The sequence below is a fragment of the Myxine glutinosa genome, chromosome 1, assembly GCF_964187855.1.
Source record: "Myxine glutinosa chromosome 1, kmMyxGlut1.1, whole genome shotgun sequence".
NCBI lineage: Eukaryota > Metazoa > Chordata > Myxini > Myxiniformes > Myxinidae > Myxine > Myxine glutinosa.
This window is the reverse complement of record NC_136261.1, coordinates 417,091,661-417,111,238: the sequence shown is the minus strand read 5'-3', so window position 1 is coordinate 417,111,238 and position 19,578 is coordinate 417,091,661. Positions and strand designations below refer to the sequence as shown.

General features: G+C 47.1%; 1 long non-coding RNA gene across 5 annotated transcripts in view; it reads right to left on the bottom strand.

Annotated features, from left to right (window-relative positions):
* The window catches only part of LOC144889623 (uncharacterized), a 39,688-nt gene extending 21,500 nt beyond the window's left edge, over positions 1–18,188 (bottom strand). For 4 of the 5 annotated variants that reach the window (XR_013621931.1, XR_013621928.1, XR_013621930.1 and 1 more), the window contains exon 1: positions 17,949–18,188. This is a non-coding gene — a long non-coding RNA (uncharacterized LOC144889623). The remainder of the gene's footprint in view (positions 1–17,948) is intronic. The other variant, XR_013621929.1, reaches the window with a different exon arrangement.
* Positions 18,189–19,578: the final 1,390 nt, after the last annotated feature.

Sequence of the window (19,578 nt, the reverse complement as noted above, 5' to 3'; positions counted from 1 at the left end):
ACTGCAAATCCCCTACCGCTCCCCTCCCTCAAGGTGTCCCCCAAGGTTCAGTTCTCGCTCCCCTCCTCTTCATCCTGTACCTGTTCCCCCTTGGTCACTTAATCCATCGTCATGGTCTCCAATTCCACTGCTTTGCTGATGACATCCAGCTTTTCATTTCCGCCAAGTCAATTTCCACCGTCACCCACTCTATCCTGACAAATTGCATCACTGAAATAAAATCCTGGCTTCAAATCAATTTCCTCAAACTAAACTGTGATAAATCCGAAATAATCATTATTGGACCAAAAATGCTCACCAAATCACCCCACAACTTCACCCTCAACATCGACGGTATCCCAGTATCCACCTCCCCTCACATCCGGAATCTTGGCATCATCTTTCACCAAACCCTCTCCTTCGACAAACAAACACACTAAACAGATCACCAAGACAGCCTTCTTTCATCTGAAAAACATTGCCCGTCTCCGTCCATCCCTCTCCTCCACAGCTGCAGAAACCCTCATCCACGCCTTCATCACTTCCCGTCTGGACTACTGCAACAGCCTCCTCTATGGTTCACCCTCAAATATCATCAATAAACTTCAATACATTCAGAACTCCGCTGCCCGTCTACTCACCCACTCCCGGGCCCAGGACCACATAACCCCCGTCCTTCACAAGCTCCACTGGCTCACCATCTCCCAGAGAATCCAGTACAAAATCCTCCTACTGACCTACAAAGCCCTCCATAACCTGGCCCCATCATACCTGACTGACCTCCTCCCCAGACACACTCCCACCCGTTACCCGTACCCTCCGCTCTGCTGCTGCCAACCTCCTGCCCCTCCCCCCATCCGGACCAAACTCAGATCCTGGGGGGACAGGGCCTTCTCCATCGCCGCTCCCACACTCTGGAACTCTCTACCTCAAACCATCAGAGACTCCTCCTCACTCACCACATTCAAATCATCACTCAAGACCCACCTGTTCAACACCACATTCAACCCCTGACCGTCTCTTCTCCTTCTCCTTCCTTTCTGTTTGGTTATTTAATTATGTATTTTTCTTTTTTGTCTTTGTTTTACGTACTATGTCAAAGCGTCTTTGGGTTTCTTGAAAAGCGCTATACAAAATAAATGTATTATTATTATTATTATTATTATTATTATTATTACTAGGGCATGCCCGTACTATATCTATATCTAAAATTATATCCCCCCCCCTCTATTTACATGAAATGGTTTGGTCCAAAGCGAACGGCTTGCGAGTACGGTGACAATCCCCCCCCCCCCCCCTCTATTTACATGAAATGGTTTGGTCCAAAGCGAACGGCTTGCGGAGTTTGGTAAAGAAATCGCCATAGCGTGCACAAACGCGCAGGAAAGCGAAAGAATCGCAAATTAGTTTTAATTAGTTTTAAAACATAGTTTAACGCCAACATAGTTTGCCAACGTGAAATAAATGAATACGCTCTCAAATGTGCCGTCCGAGGCAGAGTCTGTTCGCCACGTTCGGCACACGTGATAACTCGCTGCTCTCCGATTGGTTGAATCGTTTTTTGGACATAGCTCGGTAACTACTTGTCCGATTAATATGAAACCTTGAAACGGCACATCCTCGGGTCCCCAGCAATATACCTGGCAAGTTTAAAGTATATCGGACCCGTGGTTGTCGAGAAACAGCGGTCACAGACAAACAAACAAACACACAGACATACACACAGACACACAGACATACACACATACACACACACACACACACACACACACACACACACACACACACACACACACACACACACACACACACACACACACACACACACACACACACACACACACACACACACACACACACACACACACACACACACACACACACAGAGATTACTGGAATTATAGATAGATTATTATTATTAAGGTACAGTTGGCATGTTGCCGCCCCACACCCAAAGTAGGTATTTGCTCTTTTCTCTGAAACTACATGCACAATTACAACAAAACTTCACCACAACCTTAATCACCGATGATGTTCCAATGTTTGTTTGAGGCATTAGAAGAATTGGGGTCTGAGGAGGTATATGGCGTGGGGGGTGGGGGGGGGTTGCCCCCCAAAATAGGTCTTTTTTTGTTTGTTTGTTTGAAGTCATATGATTATGTCCCAAAAATAGGGGAAATAGACACGGATTTTTCAAATGCCTTAACAAACTTTGGTACATCACGGGTGATGAAGGTTGTGGTCAAGTTTCATCGAAATCGTTTGTGTAGTTCTAATTTCGTGGTTTGGGTGGGTCAAACCTGGACCCACTTTTACCCTTGGTAGACCCCCTGAGACCTCGATTATTTTTTCAATGCCCTGAACAAACTTGAGTTCCAACACACAAAATATAATCTTCGCCAAGTTTGGTCACAATCGCATCAGCAGTTTCAGAGAAGTTGGGATGGGATGTTGGGATGTTGGCAGACATGTGAGGCTGGTTCCATCCTTCAATGAAAAGGAGGTAGCCAACTTTTTTTTTTACACTTTGAGAAAGTGGCTCAAATGCTAAAATGGACAGAGGAGTCCTGGACCATGTTAGTGCAAAGTGTTCTGGTGGGTAAAGCTCAAGATATTTATTCGGCTTTACCGATTGACCAATGTGCAGATTATGGAATAGTGAAGAAGACCATTCTCAAAGCCTATGAATTGGTCCATGAAGCTTACCGGCAAAAATTCCAGAATGCCAGGAAGAGGGAGAGTGAGACCCATGTGGAGTTTCCCAGAATGAAAGAAACCATCATTGATCGGTGGTGTGATTCAAAAGGAGTCGGGAAAGACTTCGAACTATTGCGACAATTGATCCTGGTGGAGGAATTCCAACAGTGTGTCCAAGAGGATATTAAAGTACATCTGGGGGAAAGGAAAGTACCAAACTTGTATGAGGCAGAAACCATGGCAGATGACTATGCCTTAACACACAGGATGGGGTTCCACAAACCTAACTTTTCGCCTAGACTTAGCCAGGGGAACTATGGTACATCAGGGGCGGAGAACGAAGATTCTTGGGGGCGGCATTGAGATGACTATGAGGACCACTCTGACACCACAACTTCTAGAAATCCGAAGACTACGGTTCCTTGACAGACCTATCTTCCCGGGGGCTCGAGGCAGACCACGAGGTTCTCCTCCGGGCCTACTTGCGTTTTTTGCCATAAACCTGGACACTTCATGTCCCAATGTTATGCTCTGGAAAAGGGAAAACAAGAATGGAGTCAGACTAGTACAACTCCGAATGCAATGGCCAATGTAAAAAAATCGCCCTCAAAAGGGTTACCAACCATTTATTTCAGAGGGTTTGTGTCACTGGATGGAGACTCGACTAACCAGAGACAGGTTAGGGTATTGAGGGACATAGGAGCACATCAATCGTTAATGCTTGAAGGCATTTTGCCATTGTCAAGAAGAATGACAACTGGTGGTAGTGTTCGTTTACAGGGGATTGGTGGCTGTGTGAGAGCTCCACTGCATGTTATCCATTTAGAGTCTGATTTGGTGTCAGGACCGGTCACCATAGGTCTACAAGCCACTCTTCCTGTAGAGGGAGTATCTGTTGTTATTGGGAATGATTTGGCCAGTAGTCAGGTTTCTGGTAACCTGATGGTTGTTAAAAAGTACAGTATGGAAAATAACACCGCACCAGTCAGGGATGGAGGCAATATTGGCAAGCTATTTGTAGGTGGACTGAACTTCAAAACAAGGGAAGAGGTTCTGACCTCTGTCTTTGGCCAATATGGACCGCTTTTGGAAGTGCGACTGGTAAAAGACAGGGAAACGCAAATGTCAAGAGGGTTTGGCTTTGTCACATTTGAAAACACAAAAGACGCCAAAGAGGCAGAGAAGGATTGGAATGGCAAGGATTTGGATGGTCGGACCATAGCTGTAGAGAAGGCAGGCCATAGGCGTCGAGGGGGCTACATAAGAGGAAAACGTGGCGGTAGTTTTGGTGGTGGCCACAGTCGATATTACTATGGAGGCTCCCAGAGTTACGGCAGCGCCCGAAGGAATGATTTATCAGGGTAGTGGCCGAGAAGGAGACCGTTATACACGTGACTACAGTGACAAGTGGTCCAACCGTGATTATAAGGGAAGTTAGAAAGAGTTGAAGCACTGAATGCTGCGGAGCACCCGAGACAAGGTTCCTACATGGATTAACCGTGAACACCACGTTCCTAAAGGCGTCAATGCAGTGAACTTTCCTACACGGACTAACCATCAACTCCACATTCCTAAAGGTGTCCATGTAGTGAATACTCAGCTCGGCCTCCCGGAAAAGGTGCTATCGATTTGCTTCACTTTGGATTTTTTTGATCAACCCTTAACCTTCATTCAAAAGAAATTGAAAGTAAAATGGGAGGTTGATGAGATGGAGTTTGGTTTTGAAAGAGTTCAACTAGGAAATTGAACATGTAAAGGGCAGGGACAATGTCGTTGCTGATGCTTTATCCAGAGTGATTTAACTTTGGAAATCTCTGGGAGATTGTGGGGAATTTTGTTGCTTTATTTTTGAGAAATATGGATTGTTGTTGCTCACGGGAATTGATGCTTTGGGGTTGTGAGTTTATTTTTGTTTGCTTAAAGAGTTTGCATGCAAAGAAAGTTTTCGCTGTGTTCAAACTTTCTTTATTGAGGGGGGGAAGTGTTACGGATTCGTCACGTCCGTGGTTGTGGATTTCATCCACTTGATACATTTCGGGTTCTCTGTATTATTATGGTTATGGTTGTTTAAAGGAAAAGGTTATTGTTGTTAAAAGGAAACGGTTGCTGTTGTTAAAAGGAAAGGGGTTAATATTTTATTTTATTTTAAATGAAACATGAAACCGGATGGAGAACCGGTAGGACGACGAGAAGAGGCGTGGCGAGCAAAGTCGGAGAAGACGTGTGACCTCGAGGCTCCGTAGAGACCGTGGTTTAATGAAAGACGTGAGGGGAATTTTGAGTTCCTTGAAAGGACATCCTGCGATAGGGTTTATCGCCGGAATTGAGAAATCTGCGTAGTCAGATTTTGGGCGCTGAGATTCCGACGAATCCTCGCCTAGTGGCATCGACTCAAGTATGAGCCGTCGGGCATTTTGAACCTCGCGCTTCGAACACCTATGAAGGTTCACGCTGCGTCAGCTTTATCCCAACATCCTACCATCTGTCGGGGATGTGTGTGTGCGACCGCTCCGTCTCAAACTACGTTGCGGTTTGCTAAATGAGCTGTGAAGGTGCTCCTCTGGAGGGCGCCTTTGTAGTTTCGGTGGGGCGACCACCATTGCCACCGCCGCGTGATTCGAATCTCGACTGGAGAGTGAGATTCGGGCTTTGACTGGATTTTGTTCTAGCGACCGCTGGAGCGAATCACCTTTGCCTTGGAAAAGGTGACAGAGACATTGAGGAGTGTCCTTTTTCCTTCACTGGGAGCAGTGAGTCATCTGGCTTTATTTGATGGCACCATCATAAGCAATAAGGTATATAGAGTGCACTCTTAATTGCCATTTGTTGTACCATTATTCCTGTGTGTGATTTTTAATACAGTTTGTTCATTTATAATCATCAGTGTGGTTTCACTATTGATTTTCAACACAGAATAATCTATTTTTCTGCCGGGGCTCCTCTCGGGGTTCCGAGGTTTACCGAGCCCAGGAGATCGGTGAGGGACCCGTAACACATAACAAATGTAATTTGTGCCAGGTTTGCTCACAATCCAATCAGCGGTTGTGGAGAATTGTTTACAGAGTGACGGACAGATGGACGGACTGACGATGCGCCACCACATAAACTCCCCGGAACTTTGTTCGAGGTGAGCTAATAATGAAGTTTAATGTTGTTAAAAAGAAAAATTCCATTGTTAAGCTACATTGAAGCAGTCTTCTACATCACCCTTATACGCCACCCTATTTAATATGTTCAAGTCATGCTAAACTGGAGGTTCGTGGAAGTAACAAGACGGCGATTTGTGTTCAACAGTGTTCAAGTATTTAATTCAATTTACACAAAATAAAGATTGTAAAATTCACTTTTAAACATTTTCTGAAATTTACTGGTGTTGCGCAGTGTCGATTACATCACTCTATCTCACACGTTAAATTAGTTATTTGTGCCTGTTGTTTGTGTCCTTTATGACGTCATTATAAACAGCAATTCTCCTGTTTGGAATGATTTTCCTGCCAAGCAGCAAACAGTGAAAATATTGTTGAACACGTGGGGTTTGGGGTGTGTCACGAGTGGGACTTCTCCGACAATGCCACATTTCTATACAGCTTCCTGGGCGATTAGCTCCTCCATATCCTCCTCAAGTAGGCCCACCAGGTCCTGCTTACCATGGCTTGACATAGCTATATAATTCTTTGAAGCACAATTTCAACCTACACTCCTTCCAATTTTTGCGGTGCTGCTGATATCGCCCCAGATTCGATTCTCACTCCTGATGTCAATTGTTCCGGACGCAGGGTTCTCACTCTTTTACAAACGTGTTACCTTTTGGTGCCAAACGGTTTGGCAGTGCCAATTGGGGTATGTATTCTCAATGCACATCCATGTTTCTTTTTATGAGATATCACCTGCTACAAAGCCTTTAAGGCCACTCGAGCTGGGGCCTAGGCAAAGGCAAGTATAGATATTTGACATTAGACAGAAAGGAGGAGTCTCTATTGCCATTCCTCTTGAATCGAGGTCAGTTGAGATAGAGGGGAAAGCGGGATGTGGGTAAGCCATTCCAAAGTAATGCTTTGTGGGGAAAAATAAACTAAGAATATATTATAGTCTTACTCCTTGGGACAGATATCGTGTATGGATGGGAAGAAACTGCCAGATGTGTTCAGTGACTGAAAGAATGCTCAGGTAGAACAACCTGATAGACACTCAGAGCACATTCTGTGGAAATATCTGTATAAAAGGCTCAAGGAAGCAACAGAGTGGCAGATTGAAAGAGGTTCCAAGGATGGTGCCAACTCCTGTCCCATCAGAATGTCAGCACGGTGCTGGGTTCTGTCAAGAAGAGAAAGATGACAGGCCGGCGCACCAGCCCAAATACGGCAATGATACTCAATGACAGGACGTACAGTGGCCTTGTATAGATGGAGCATATCAGCTTGAGAAAGGGATCGCTGAGCACAAAAAAAAGCTGCCAAGTTGCTGTGACACGCTTTTAGCTCTATCAGAGATGTACTTTTCCCATCTGAGGTTTGAGTTGATATCCAATCCAAGCAGACAGATAACAGGGAGTTCCTGCAAAGGTGAAGAATCCACAGACAGGATCGGAAAACAAGATGATCTTGAACAAGAAACAGATAACAAGTGGGTCATTTTTGGTTGAGAGTAACAAGCCAGTCTTTTCCCCAGTTCATCACACTCTCCAAGTCCTGATTGAGAGTGGTACTCGCATGGTCAATGAGTAGTTGCGTCTAGATTGGGTCTCAGGTGGGGGTAACTGCCTCGGGACACGGGCTTCCCCTGTAATTATTATTAAACAGTACAGTGTAACCCCTCATCGGCTCTTTCTCATTGTTACATTTAAACCCGTAACAGAAGCAGATTTTGCTTTTTCTTGCCAGAAACAAAACACCATTTGCCGCTGTTAATGGTACAGTTTCCAATTTTACAGAAAATGGTTATTAATGCGAAATGTGATTTATAAAGAAAGGCATTTGTATCCTCTTTGTCCAAAAAATATCAACCATCTTCTCAAGTATTTTTTTGCCAATCTTAGGGAGAAGGTGTTCAACAGTCGAGAGTGTGAATTGACTCGATCGGTCCAAACGTCCCGCTATCTCCTATATTTACGATCATACTGCTAAATCAAAGTGACCTTTTTTTTTTTCTTTTTCTTTTTTTGTCATGAAACAAAGTTCATTAAAAAGTTACAAGGGAGAGAAATACTGAACTAACGGTGGTAGAAAAGATCATGGTTTTGGATGGGGTAAGATAAGAGATGGTAGATAAGAGATGGTGGATACGAGATGGTGGATACGAGATGGTGGATACGAGATGGTGGATACGAGATGGTGGATACGAGATGGTGGATACGAGATGGTGGTTACGAGATGGTGGATAAGAGATGGTGGATAAGAGAAGATTAGAGATGGTGGATAAGAGAAGATGAGACAACAACAACAACAACAACAGGCATTTTAAGGCCGTTTTCCCTGCGAGAGCAGGGGTTAGCCTTGCGGACCCCATGACAATCTTCTCCCTTTTGCCCTATTTTCTGCATCTCCCCTTTTTAACCCCCTTGACCAGATTTCTTCTTCCACCATCTTTACCCAAGTCTTTCTCAGTCTACCCTGTCCTCCACTTCCATCGACATTCATTTCCATCACTCTGCATACAACAACTCCCAGATCATTTGCATACAACAACTCCCATGGCAAACACTCCTTTATGTTCCGAGCCAGCACCTCCATCACAGCTACAAATCGGAGTGGACTTAGTACCGACCGCTGATGCACTCCCACCTTCACCTCAAACCTACCACTGTTCCCGTCCTTCATCCTTACAGCTGTGCGTGCTCTTTCGTACATTGCCATCACTACTCTGATGAACCATTCCTCCACTCCTAACTTCCTCAATTCCCATGTCACAACTTCACGTGGAACCCTATCAAATGCTTTCTCCAGATCAACAACCCCAAGAAACAACTTCTTTGTCTTCTTCATATATTTCTCCTGCAACTGCCTTACAATAAAAAGTGCGTCTGTTGTTCTGCTTCCTGGCATAAATCCAAACTGCATTTCGTCGATCTTCACTTTCTTCCTTATCCTCCTCTCCAACACCTTCACCAATACCTTCATTCCATGCTCCAATAACTTTATCGCTCGATACGAGCCACAGTCGAGACTCAGTCTCAGTTGGGAACTCAGTTCCCAATCCACTGGAATGCGGCCTTCTTTCACCACCATATTACAGATCTCTGTCATTCTCTTCACACCCCAACTTCCTGCTGCCTTCAACATATCTCCCACAACTCCTGTCGGCTCTTCAGCTTTAATACTCTTCATTGCTTTTCTCACTTCCTCAACCTCCTTCTCAGTTAGCTTCTCTGCCGGTCCTAAAACTGGGTTACTCTCTATGTTGCCATCCCATTCATTCTCTGCATTCAACAGCATTTCCATATATCTCTTCCATCTTCCTTTAATTCCATCTGGGTCCACAATGATTTGTCCCACTTCATCCTTCAAGCAACTCACCTCCCTCACATCACACCTCTCTTTCGCCATCTGCTTTGCAATCCTGAATACCACTCTCTGACCGTCTTCCGAATCCAAGCCTCATCCGAACATTTTCGTACATGCCTCCTGCGCCTTTGCTACAACTTTCTTTGCAGCCTTCTAGACTGCCTTATAACTTTCTTGCTCTGCCTTTTCTGCCCCCCGTACCCTTCGCCTTCTGCCACTCCTTGAACTTCTTTCGCCTCTCGTCAATCCTCTTTCCAACTTCATCTTCCCACCACCATGTTTCTGAGTGCCTCGGTAGTCCTTTTGTCCATCCACAAACCTCACCAATGGCTCCCAACAGACGATCTTTCATTGACATCCAACCACTTTCAAGCTCAACCACATCATCCTCTACCATACTCAGCCTCTTTTAATGCCTCCCTCACTGTCACCTCTTTCAACCTCCACACCTTCATTCTCGGTTTGTACTTCACCCACCGAGCTCACCTCACACCTTTCACCCTTATGTCGCAGACAACCAAGTGGTGCAGTGAAACAGCCTCCTCCCCCAGGATCACCTTTGTGTCCCGGAGGTGCCCCCTATCTCACCTACGCATGATCAGGTAGTCAACGGTTGTCGTCGACGCACCTGACGATTAGAAGATGAGAGATGTTGGATAAGAGAAGGTAAGAGAAGGTGGAGAAGAGAAGATAAGAGATGGTGGATAAGAGAAGATAAGAGATGGTAGAGAAGAGAAAATAAAAGATGATGGACAATAAAAGATAAGAGATGGTGGATATTAGAAGGTAAGAGAAGGTGGAGAAAAGAGGATAAGAGATGGTGGATAAGAGAAGATAAGAGATGGTGGAAAAGAGAAGATAAAATATGATGGATAATAAAAGACAAGAGATGGTGGATAAGAGAAGGAAAGAGAAGGTGGAGAAGAGAAGATAAAAGATGGTGGGTAAGAGAAGATAAGAGATGGTGGATAAGAGAAGATAAGAGATGGTGGATAAGAGAAGATAAGAGATGGTGGATAATAGAAGATAAGAGATGGTGGATAAGAGAAGATAAGAGATGGTGGATAAGAGATGGTGGATAAGAGAAGATAAGAGATGGTGGAAAAGAGAAGATAAAAGATGGTGGACAAGAGAAGGTAAGAGATGGTGGATAAGAGAAGATAAGAGATGGTGGATAAAAGAAGATAAGACAACAACAACACAACAACATGCATTTTAAGGCCATTTTCCCTGCTAGAGCGGGGGTTAGCCTTGCGGTTCCCATGACAATCTTCTCCATCTTGCCCTATTTTCTGCATCTCTCCTTGTTAACCCCCTTGCCCGCATTTCTTCTTCCACCATCTTTAGCCAAGTCTTTCTCGGTCTTGCGTCCTCTACTTCCTACTACATTCATTTCCATCACTCTTCTCAACCAGTCACTTTCATCCTTGCGCAACACATGACCAAACCATATCAACCTGTTCCTCTTCACAACATCAATCACAGGCTCTATTCCCATCATTTTTCGCAATTCATCATTTGTCTTCCTCTCTCTCAATGATACTCCGCACATCCATCGAACCATTCGCATTTCCACCCTTTCCACCCTTCGTTGCTGCTCTACGTTCATTACCCATGTCTCGCTCCCATAAATCATAATACTTCTCACACATGCAGCATACCCCTTTCCCTTCAGCTTCAACGACACTCCCCTCCTTATCAGCACGCCACGCAGTTCCCGAAACTTCTTCCATGCACATCTCACTCTAGCAACCGTTTCCGAGTCTGATCCACCTTCTCCATTCAGCATGTCTACGAGGTAGCAAAATGTTTTCACACCTTCCAGCTTCACGCCGTCTCCAATATCCAACTCAACATTTCCTTCATCTGCAGCTCCCTCTGTGCACACCTTACATTTGAATGTAGCTGCCACACTGGTTAATGACCCTCTCAGACCACTACATTTTTGATGAACCCACTCAGCGCACATTGTACAGTGAATGGAGGTCACTCCAACACCCTTCCTGCACACAGCACAGGACCACTTCCCAGTTCTTTCCTCATCACCACATGCTTTACCACTTGCCATCACCTTCGTCTTTCCGATATTCACCTTCAGACCTTTTGTCTCCATACATTGCTTCCACTTGTTCATCTTTTCCTTCAGTCCATCCATACTTTCTGCAATCAACACCAAATCATCTGCATACAACAACTCCCACGGTAATCCCTCCTTTATGTTCTCAGCCAGCACCTCCATCACAGCTACAAATAGTAGTGGACTTAGTACCGACCCCTGATGCACTCCCACCTTCACCTCAAACTCACCACTGTTCCCGTCCTTCATCCTTACAGCTGTGCACGCTCTTTTGTACATTGCCATCACTACTCTGATCAACCATTCCTCCACTGATAACTTCCTCATTGCCCATGTCAATACTTTGCGTGGAACCCTATCGAATGCTTTTTCCAGATCAACAAACCCAAGAAACAACTTCTTCCTCTTCATGTACTTCTCCTGCAACTGCCTCACAATAAAAAGCGCATCTGTCGTTCCTCTTCCTGGCATAAATCCAAACTGCATTTCATCAATCTTCACTTTCTTCCTTATCCTCCTCTCCAACACCCTTTCCAATACCTTCATTCCATGCTCAAATAACTTTATCGCTTGGTACGAGCCACACTCTCGAGGGTCACCTTTCCCCTTGTATAGAGGGACAAGGGTACTCAGTTTCAAATCCACTGGAATGCGGCCATCTTTCACCACCAAATTACAGATCTCTGTCATTCTCTTCACACCCCAATTTCCCGCTGCCTTCAACATATCTCCCACAACTCCTGTCGGCCCTCCCGCTTTTCAACTCTTCATTGCTTTTATCGCTTCCTCAACTTCCTTCTCGGTTATCTTCTCTGCCGGTCCTAAAACTGGCGTACTCTCTATGTTGCCATCCCATTCATTCTCTGTATTCAACAGCATTTCCATATATATTTTCCATCTTCATTTAATTCCATCTGGGTCCACAACGATTTGTCCCACTTCATCCTTCAAGCAACTCACCCCCATCACATCACACCTCTCTTTCGCTATCTGCTTTGCAATCCTGAATACTGCTCTCTGACCCTCTTCCGAATCCAAGCATTCTCCGAACATTTTCCTACATGCCTCCTGCACGTTTGCTACCTCGTTCTTTGCAGCCTTCTTGGCTGCCTTATAATTTTCATGCTCTGCTGTTTCTGCTCCCGTACCCTTCGCACAAAAAAACCTATATCTAACAATATCTCATCTTCAAAGCCACTTAGGATCACAATCTTGATGTCCAAACATACATTTTCTGAGCCAAGGAATACAACTATACCATTTAGAAAAGCAACAGACGATTTTTAGTAACACAAAAAAAAAACCGAACATCAAACCTGGGAAAAAAAATTAAAATGGAATACTTTTAATGTGCCATAGTCACTGAAAATACTGCAAAAAAAAAAAAAAGTATTCGGAGGAAGTGGTTCCTACCTAAAATGGAAAGTTAAAGCTATGGGCAGCATGTGGGGAAAATTTAGTGCTTTTGTCCAGAACATAGACATCCATTTGCTGAGCTGCCTGACTATTACCTTATGACTGTATTAACTCTTCTTTTCTTCACTAGGCTATGGCCCCTGGTCCTGTCACTCTCTCTGCTGAATAATTATTCTGCACTTGTTTTGTATATACCCTTCATTATCTTAAACATATATCATATCCCATCATAACCGCCTCATTTCTAATGCATGTTACAAGAAGGGGCATTCTTGGGGAAAATTCCAGGGGCATAGAAAGGGCCCATTTATAAGGTATGTGCCATGTGGCAAAGTATAGAAAAGAAGGGACATTCCATAGCTTGTAGAAAATGCCAAACAGAAAATAAGGGACATTCAAAAAATTTCGTGTGCATGCTGGACTGCCCTTGTGTTCTTCGGAGGAAGCAAGGAATGCTCTAGAAAAGTTGATATAAAAGGGGCACCCTACATCTTGCAAATAAAATACATTAACTTCTTCTTGTGTAAAGGTATTGTGTTTTTGTGTGGTCATGAGGTTGGAAATGAACTGTGATCGAGTTATTATTGTGATGTGTTTGGAAATGGGGATTTCACATGCAAGCGGGCCTTTTTGCTGACATCTTCTATGGAAATATGTGGTGGAGAATTCGAATGGCGCCCCTTTATTGGCCTAATGGATGAGGCATCAGACTTCCAAGCTGGGGATTGTGATTTCAAGTCCCATTTGGTTTGAATATTTTTTTTCTTCTTTCTTTTTCAAATCTTTGATATAGTCTTGAATAAAGTCTTGTATGATGAACAAAATGCAGTTTTTAGCTGCGATGAGCACCTCTATGAGGACTGCGTTGTTGCTGGGTGCCTTTTTGAAAAGCGCATGCGCATACACTCAGACGTGCGTTGGTATGAGGTAAGAACATTGCGGACGAAAGTCGCTATTTGTTTGAAGAAACCAGAATAAATTTAGCAACAAAGACAACATGAAAGTTTTCATATCAATCTCGTTTCACATAACTTGACACAAATTAGGTGTAATTAACATATATATACATGAAAACAATTCGCACAGGAGCCGAGCCTCAGGGATGCTTAGTCCACCAGCAGAATCCCAGCATATGCAGGTACACAATACAAATAGACTTACAGCGGATTGAGAAATACCAAAGAAGCGACCACAATGTGAAACCTGGAATATGGTCACACGCGACTTGGAATATGGAATAATTTTTTTCTTCTTTCTTTTTCAAGTATTTTACATCATCTTGAATAAAGTCTTGCATGATTAACAAAATACAGTTTCTTCATATTTAAAACGTATCAATTCTTAAACCTGATTTTCAGCATCATTACGTGTCATGTCCACAGTGCTATTGTGCCAAATTTTAAGGTACCAAAGCCATGCAAAAATGCGTCGGCCATGACATTGCCAGATATTATCTACGTCACATCAAATTTGAACACGACACTAACCATTTGAGCTCCCAAAATGAGTGATAAAATGAAAGATGTACCATTTACCATGATAAATAAATGACATGCCAACTTTAACACACACACACACACACACACACACACACACACACACACACACACACACACACACACACACACACACACACACACACACACACACACACACACACACACACACACACAAACCAAAATCCCCTTTTTAATAAAAAGTCACCCCGTTTCCTTTTTTTCAACAAAACTGTGTATTTTAAGAAACAGTGAAGGTTATTTAGTTATTTAGTCCAATGTGGGAAGGGCTTGTGGTATTGTCTACAGGTATGCACACTCACTTTTAACCTGTCTCGTCTGGGCCCAGGGATGCACGTTAAGCTGGCTGTCCAGTCTGTTGGCATTAATTATTGGGGAAAATGCCAGGGACATAGAAAAGGTCCCTTTATATGGTATGTGCCATGTGGCAAACTATAGAAAAGGCCACTTTATATGGTATGTGCCATGTGGCAAACTATAGAAAAGGGACATTCTTGGGAAAAATGCCAATTTCATTCACACAGGTGCATGAAGAAGTAAATGCGTTTGATTTGCCAAATGTAGGGACCTTTATATGAACTTTTATAGAGCATTCCTTGGTTCTTCCTATGGAACTTGGTTCTTCCTATGGAACTTGGTTCTTATTGTGGGAACTTGGAAATTATTGACATTCCCCCCCCCCCCCTCCCCTCTGATTTAAAACGCACATACCATCTTAAGGGGCCTTTTCTTTGCCCCTGGCATTTTCCCCAATATATATAAATATACATGAAGTGAATTGGTTGAAAATTGATGATTTATATCATGTGACCTAAGACCTGTTTCCCTCAGAAACAACCCACTTTCAGTTTCGCACCCCCCTGATGCAGTGCCCCCTGTTCCCGGGAGGCTGGCACTCATTTTTCCGACTTCAAAATGACGACAACCTGAGTCAATCCACCAGGTGTTATTTTAACGGTGTCACCCTAACATCTTAAAGCAGCCACATTAAACATGAAGCCAACACCAGGATTAGTTTCACAGGTAACGAAGTAGAACGACACTGGGTATCGCACAAACCTCCAACAGGATAAACAGGTAACGTTTTGTATCCACTGATAGACCGGATCTGGATTCGGACCTAAACCTAAATCTAATCAGCTTCTTTTTCTTCACACCTGCCCATCTCATCCCCCCAATTTCGTCATAATCCATCCACATCGCTTTGTCATATCGTGCTGTGTATAATCATCATGTTCTCCCGATCTCTCTATTAATATTAGGAAAAATCACTTCAAATAATCGTTTTACAGAAGATCTTTCTGTATTAATAATAAAATGAGAATCTCCGAACAAACCTTTTCCTCAAAAGATCCGAACCGATCACTGTGTGGAAAAGGACGCGGAGCGGAGCACGGAGGACAAAAGGACGCGGAGCGGAGCACGGAGGACAAAAGGACGCGGAGCGGAGCACGGAGGACAAAAGGACGCGGAGCGGAGCACGGAGGACAAAAGGACGCGGAGCGGAGCACGGAGGACAAAAGGACGCGGAGACGAGCAGGGAGGACAAAAGGAAACGGAGCGGAGCACGAGGCCAAAAGGACACGGAGCCTCGCACGGAGGACAAAAGGACACGGAGACGAGCACGGAGGACAAAAGGACACGGAGACGAGCAGGGAGGACAAAAGGAAACGGAGCGGAGCACGGAGGACAAAAGGGCACGGAGCCTCGCACGGAGGACAAAAGGGCACGGAGCCTCGCACGGAGGACAAAAGGGCACGGAGCCTCGCACCGAGGACAAAAGGGCACGGAGCCTCGCACCGAGGACAAAAGGGCACGGACCCTCGCACCGAGGACAAAAGGGCACGGAGCCTCGCACCGAGGACAAAAGGGCACGGAGCCTCGCACCGAGGACAAAAGGGCACGGAGCCTCGCACCGAGGACAAAAGGGCACGGAGCCTCGCACCGAGGACAAAAGGGCACGGAGCCTCGCACGGAGGACAAAAGGGCACGGAGCCTCGCACGGAGGACAAAAGGGCACGGAGCCTCGCACGGAGGACAAAAGGGCACGGAGCCTCGCACGGAGGACAAAAGGGCACGGAGCCTCGCACGGAGGACAAAAGGGCACGGAGCCTCGCACGGAGGACAAAAGGGCACGGAGCCTCGCACGGAGGACAAAAGGGCACGGAGCCTCGCACGGAGGACAAAAGGGCACGGAGCCTCGCACGGAGGACAAAAGGGCACGGAGCCTCGCACGGAGGACAAAAGGGCACGGAGCCTCGCACGGAGGACAAAAGGGCACGGAGCCTCGCACGGAGGACAAAAGGGCACGGAGCCTCGCACGGAGGACAAAAGGGCACGGAGCCTCGCACGGAGGACAAAAGGGCACGGAGCCTCGCACGGAGGACAAAAGGGCACGGAGCCTCGCACGGAGGACAAAAGGGCACGGAGCCTCGCACGGAGGACAAAAGGGCACGGAGCCTCGCACGGAGGACAAAAGGGCACGGAGCCTCGCACGGAGGACAAAAGGGCACGGAGCCTCGCACGGAGGACAAAAGGGCACGGAGCCTCGCACGGAGGACAAAAGGGCACGGAGCCTCGCACGGAGGACAAAAGGGCACGGAGCCTCGCACGGAGGACAAAAGGGCACGGAGCCTCGCACGGAGGACAAAAGGGCACGGAGCCTCGCACGGAGGACAAAAGGGCACGGAGCCTCGCACGGAGGACAAAAGGGCACGGAGCCTCGCACGGAGGACAAAAGGGCACAGAGGACAAAAGGGCACGGAGGACAAAAGGGCACAGAGGACAAAAGGGCACGGAGGACAAAAGGGCACGGAGGACAAAAGGGCATGGAGGACAAAAGGGCACGGAGGACAAAAGGGCACGGAGGACAAAAGGGCACGGAGGACAAAAGGGCACGGAGGACAAAAGGGCACGGAGGACAAAAGGGCACGGAGGACAAAAGGGCACGGAGGACAAAAGGGCACGGAGGACAAAAGGGCACGGAGGACAAAAGGGCACGGAGGACAAAAGGGCACGGAGGACAAAAGGGCACGGAGGACAAAAGGGCACGGAGGACAAAAGGGCACGGAGGACAAAAGGGCACGGAGGACAAAAGGGCACGGGGCCTCGCACGGAGGACAAAAGGGCACGGGGCCTCGCACGGAGGACAAAAGGGCACGGGGCCTCGCACGGAGGACAAAAGGGCACGGGGCCTCGCACGGAGGACAAAAGGACACGGAGCCTCGCACGGAGGGCAAAAGGACACGGAGCCTCGCACGGAGGACAAAAGGACACGGAGCCTCGCACGGAGGGCAAAAGGACACGGAGCCTCGCACGGAGGACAAAAGGACACTGAGCCTCGCACGGAGGACAAAAGGACACGGAGCCTCGCACGGAGGACAAAAGGACACTGAGCCTCGCACGGAGGACAAAAGGACACGGAGCCTCGCACGGAGGCCAAAAGGACACGGAGCCGAGGACGGAGGACAAAAGGCCAAGGAGCCGAGGACGGAGGACAAAAGGCCAAGGAGCCGAGGACGGAGGACAAAAGGCCAAGGAGCCGAGGACGGAGGACAAAAGGCCAAGGAGCCGAGGACGGAGGACAAAAGGCCAAGGAGCCGAGGACGGAGGACAAAAGGCCAAGGAGCCGAGGACAAAAGGACACGGAGCCGAGCACGGAGGACAAAAGGTCGCGAACACGAATCCAAAAAGGACATGGATCGATACGATCCGATCATGGGTATCTTCGTCACAGTTGCAGTTCAAGGTTTACAAGATCACCTGGATGTTTTCGTCGTTATTGAATCCTTCCTATGCACGCAATTCATGCTACTTCTTCTTCGTCCTCCTCGGATTCACCAATCTCCACCACGTGGTAGCTGATGGCTCATTGGCCATTCGGCGTCAGATGAAGAACTGAAGCCACAGATCGGCCATTTTACCACTCCCGTTCACGGCGCATGAGAATAATTACCTTTAGTTCAGTTGTTTTTCCATTGTTGACTTGGCACGAAGTTTGGAGTTACACAGAACCCTTATATTGACCTAGTAGAAAACGAAAGAACATCAGAACCATTTCCAGAATGCCGCGCCCTTCGGAGTGCCACCCGCCTCTCACGCCGCTCCGCTCCTCCCCTTCCAGGACTGCCACGCCCCGACCGGTCTCGCCCCGCCTCATCCCGCCCCGCCCATTCCCGGCCTGCCACGCCTCGTCCCGCTCCGCCCTTTCCCACCGCGCCTCGTTCCGCTCCACCTCGATTGAAATCATCCAGCCGACTGTTCTTGGAAACACCGAAACCGAAATCCTGTTAGATCTACGAGCCTCCAGTAACAGCACTTTATTTTGATTTCTCCTTTGCGACAGCAGGTCGGGGAAAATTCTGTCAAAATGACGAGTGCACAAAAATAAACAACAAAGGATTACAATAAATACAGTTACGGATTATGTCCGATGGATTATTTGCAATAAATAATACATTAATGCAGTGCAGGAAATGAGTTTCCCTGGGAAGGATTGGAGGTGAGGACAGAAATTTGTCGAAACATCGCATGTTGAAAAGAGACCATTATAACATCAGCATGTCCCTCCCCCTCCTCCTCTGCCCAACAGGAGGGTCGGGCCACCTTTCACATTCCCCCCAACAGGACAAAGACATCTTTAGAATTACCCTGAACCCACACTTCACGAACAGGAGGGTAAGGAAATCTCTAGCATCCCCCCCCCCCCACCCCAAGAGAAGGGTAAGGCGACATCTCGCATCTCCCCCCCCCACCCCCCATCCACCCACTTTAAGAAGAGGGTAAGGCGATCTTTAGCATCCCTCCCCCCACCCACGCCCTTCGAGGATGGTAATGCGATCCCCAGCATCTCCCCCCCCCCCCCCAATAAGTGGAAGGTAAGGCGATCTCGAGCATCTCCCTCACCGCCCCCCCCCCTCCAAGTGGAAGGTAATACGATATCTAACACAGCCCCCCCCCCCCCACGCCCTTCGAGGAGGGTAAGGCAATCTCTAGCATCTCCCCCCCCCCCCACCCGAAGAGGAGGGTAAGGCAACCTCTAGCATCTCCCCCCCCCCCCCCCACACCCTAAGAGGAGGGTAAGGCAACCTCTAGCATCTCCCCCCCCCCCCCCCCACCCCACCCTAAGAGGAGGGTAAGGCAACCTCTAGCATCTCCCCCCCGCCCCAACCCTAAGAGGACGGTAAGGCGATCTCCAGCATCCCTCCCCCCCACCCACGCCCTTTGTGGAGGGTAATGCGATCTCGCGCATCTCCCCCCCCCCTCCCCACCCATGCCCTTCGAGGAGGGTAAGGCGACCTCCAGCATCTCCCCGCCCCTAAGTGGAAGGTAAGGCGATGTCTAGCATCCCCCCCCCCCCCACCAAGCGCCCTTCGTGGAGGGTAATGCGAAC